Raw genomic sequence first — 4,434 nt, forward strand, 5'->3', positions numbered from 1 at the left:
CATAATACAATATTTAAAAAATTTACCTAATAAGAAAATTGTAGAAAGTGGCTTTTATTAATTTTCATATTACAGAACATGATTTGACATAGTGTCTTCAAATAAAGAATATCTATGACACAAATGCATAGAAATGATAAAGACAGAAAATTGAGGGAAAATTTTAATGTATTCATGTTTCCTCTCTATTTCCTTAGCAAGAATTTCAGTTCAAAGACTCAGATTTTTGTTCAAACTTCTAAAATAATACATTCATGTTATACTGTCATTCCAAATTCCACCATGTCAGTTATGTCTCAAAGTTCAATTAAAATGACAAGTATGACACACATGAATAGTTTGAGAGTAAAATGAATAATGAGGGAACTTCTAAATGACATTTAATTATGATCTTATGGTAGAAACTTTTCCAGAAAGGAAGGAAATGCAATAGAAAGCAAGATTTTATATTTTGGAATTTTCATCCCTAGAGTCAGTTAACCACAAAAGCTGTAGCAGAGTTTGATTAAGTCTGCATGTTGTTCTTGACCTCATTAATGGAGTCAGCTGATGGATTTCCAGATCAATTTGTATGCAAATGGAAGAGAAACAGGAATGAAGTTTCACAACTAATCTGCCCACTCTCACTGACTACTTTTTTCTTTCTTTCCCTCTTCATTTATGCACTATGTGATGTTTATTGGTGTCCTCATAAGTGTTTTGATAACAGATTTTAAATGTTAAATGAGAAAAGCCAGATGTAATTCCAAAAGTTTGTTTCGTATGAGTGTGTGGTATTTAAATATAGCCTAATGTTTTCTGAAAACTTTTACAGATGTAATTTTCTTTACTCCTAAGTTATTCTAAGGCATTCGAACATACTGGGAAATTACTAGTTGATAAGTATAGAATCCAGCACAATTAGAACCCATCCACTTTTCGAGGTGAAGGGGTCATCTAGACAGCAAACAAAATGAGCCAAATAGAGACATTTATTGCTGGTATTGGAAAGTTTACAATTATATATTGTAAGTTTGTATACATTTTTAGGATAATGAATGCAGTATCAATCTGATATCTCAATAAATATTTATATGGTTCACACTTGTTTGATTACAAGTATTTATTTAACTTTAAGTCAATGAATGAATAAACTTGGGTGAAGTATTTTCTTATGATATTATATTTTTACCAGACATTATTAGAAATGGTTGGCAAAAGTTACCTTCAATATTTTTATCATTATATTAAGATAATTCAAACCTGAACTAGATTAATAAGGTGAATAAAGCTAAAAAGAGGTAACTTAAGAGGCTTAAAGGAGGAAAAATATGTAAGACTTATGCCTGGATATGTGGAAGCATGTGAAAAACAAGATGACTAGAGTCAACCCTAGGTGAAGTATGTACTCCTCTGTGACACACAAGAGTGATGAATCACTAATAGGGTGGGCACATTAAGTAAACGGGTTAATGAAATGAACAGGCCTCTCTATAAAGACACTTGTATTTCTGATTCTATTTTAGTTAGATGGACTGAGATTATGTGATTTTTCCTCTTTCTCTCAAGACCTTATTAAAATGACAGTAACAACAGTGAAAATAATGAGGGCGATCATGAACAAAGATGCTGTTATACATAGTTTTGAAATGCTAAATTCTCCCTAATGGCAGAAGTCCATAGATAATATCCACAGTTAATGAATTAATTTATAGTGCCATAAGCATACAATCTAAGGTTGTGAAAGTAAACAACCGAATAACAGGTACAGATAACCGTTTTTAAAAAAATGTTGTGTGGGTGAGGTAGGAGCAGTGGGGCAATAGGACCATTGCTTTCCTTTGTAAATCTTTGTGTATCATAGGATTTATAAGGTGTGTGTGTGTATGTGTGTTACTTTAAGAAAACATTACTAAGGGGAAAAATAACACTTTTATTATGCATTGAGAATCCTACACATTTCTAAATATTCTATTTAAGATGGAGATTACTAATTTGCCATTTAGACATCCTACTGCTGCTTATAATTTAATAATCAATACTGTTCTCTCTTGTAGATATCAGTTGTTTACAAAAATTTATAAAACTTCTGAAAAATTAAATTATGTTAGGGTATTTTTATTTAAATTACATATATGGGTTGATATATAATGCTCATAAATCCTGAAACTCCGATGTGCTCTTAATTGTTTTAAAATGTGGTATACTTTTATATACCACAGAATATAATATATAATATACCACAGAATATTACATATACCACATATGTAGCATATATAATATAGGATATAGTACAGTATATAGTATATAGTATACTTTGATATACCACAAAATTGATGCTTTTCAGCTCTGGCTGTAGTTTCAATTAACATGAAGATTTATAAAATCTCCATATTTGATATTATTATTCAGTAGCAGATCATCGAAAATCTTTTCAATATTTTTTTTAAAATAATGTATTTGAAAAAATATTACGTACTGTTCTTCAGGTGTACTGAAGAATAACGGTTCTCATCTAAATCGGCTATTAACCTACCTATCCTTGCAGAGTCAGAGAAAATCTCCATCAGTCATGAGATTGAAAAGTAATGCATGCTGTTAGGAGAGCTCAACATCCACAAACCTTTTTATAAGACAAGATGCCTTTGTTAAAATGCTCTAATTTTTTAATAGCTTCATTGAAATATAATTTACTTGTTTTAAGTGTACAATTCAGTGATTTTTTTTGTACTTTAACAGAGTTGTGCAAACATCACCAATATCTGTTTGTAAGCATTTCCAACACTCCAGAAAAGAAGTCTTGTGCCCATTTATAGTCAGTCCTTATTCTCACCTCCAGAACTACATTACCACGTCTATTTTCTGTCTCCATAGGTTTTATGTTCAATTCTTTTTATTTTTTATTTTTTTAGGCGAGGCAACCCTTGGTTGACCGCACAGATTGCAAGGACTTTGTCAGCTTACAATCCCTTATTTTTTACGCCTACAGCACCCCGTCTTCCTAGGTGGTCTCCCATCCAAGTACTAACCAGGCCCGACCTTGCTTAGCTTCTGAGATCAGATGAGATTGGGCTTGTTCAGAGTGGCATGGCCGTAGACTTATGTTCAATTCTGTATGAATGATTTGTGATTAGATACTATGTTTTTAAATAACTAAAAGTTTGAATTCTGTTGTTCAATCAAAGTGTTAAAATTAAATCATTCTTAATGTCTTAATTTTGCTTAGTACCTTTTCAAAAGACAGAGTGTGAAACATATGAGTACTTTTAAAAATTACAATTATATTGTTTGACTCCGGGTTTTTTTTTCCCCCATTGACATTTAATACACTGTTAATCAAAACTGGTGAACGACTGGCTAATTGTTATCACAGTTGTATAAATTAATAAGATAAGATGCATAAATAATAGCATGGTCTGGAAAACACTGGCTCCTTGTCAAATTTTCCTTACTTCATAAGCTCGAATTCAGGATTAGATTTTTAACTGCTTGCAGTTAGTTAACCAACATATATTCTGATTACAAATCCAGTGATTTGCATATGTACTTTGAGCTACAATTATATTGATGTTTTCCCTGAGCTGAAGACTTATCCTAATTGTGACTAAGCATTTATAAAAGTAAAGTGATTTTCTAGTATAGTATTAGCAATTTCTGCAAACTTTTAGCTAAAACTGTATTAATTTATTCAAATCCCATGAGAATAGTGTGAATTAAGACCAAAACACTATCATTTTGTAGATGAATATAAAGCAATGTAGAAATATTTCTTTTGAAAATTGTGTATTGGTTAGATGATGGCTTTGGCAGAATGAGTCCATTAGCATACTATCTTTCTCCCCACAGCATGAGTAAGAGGAAAGGTTTGTCATTCTCAAAGTTGAAATCTTGTCAGCATTGCTGCAGATTTATGAGGCAGTGTTCTAATCCCTCATGATTATCTGTCCTGTTGTTCTCCATTACTCCTTCCTCAAGGAGGTTGATTTTTTGTGTACTCCTCATGTCATGCTCAGCTGAAGTATAATTGACTGGAAGACCACCTACCCTTATGGTGTATTCACATACAAATGAATGGATGCTAGAAAAGTTGTACATCCATTAAGCAGAGCATTAGTTTTGATGTTATTCATTTATCTATCAAATATACTTAGACATATGAGTTCTCTGAAGGCTTTTTTACTGAGAAATGGTGTTTTGCTCTTAGATAGGAGAAATGAAAGATATTGCTGCTGTCAATGATTCCAAAGGCAATTATGCAAAAGTCTGAAAAATGAGAATTCATTTCATTCTTCCAATGTCTGTTCTGTGGTTCTTTAAAGTGAAATATTTTAGCAGGCTATTTTCATGTTATGATCAGAGAGTAAACACACACATATGCGCGCACACACACACACAGAGACTTACTTTAAGTTGTCTTATTTGATCTTTAAAGAGAAATGTACAGAAAGTTAAGTC

The 4,434-nt window shown here is 31.7% G+C and overlaps 1 pseudogene; it reads right to left on the bottom strand.

Moving 5' to 3' along the window:
* Positions 1 to 2,959: 2,959 nt before the first annotated feature.
* On the bottom strand, positions 2,960 to 3,078 carry LOC111737270 (annotated as a pseudogene).
* Between the last annotated feature and the right edge of the window lie 1,356 nt (positions 3,079 to 4,434).

This window comes from Pteropus vampyrus, unplaced genomic scaffold, assembly GCF_000151845.1.
Source record: "Pteropus vampyrus isolate Shadow unplaced genomic scaffold, Pvam_2.0 Scaffold25, whole genome shotgun sequence".
Classification (NCBI taxonomy): Eukaryota; Metazoa; Chordata; class Mammalia; order Chiroptera; family Pteropodidae; genus Pteropus; species Pteropus vampyrus.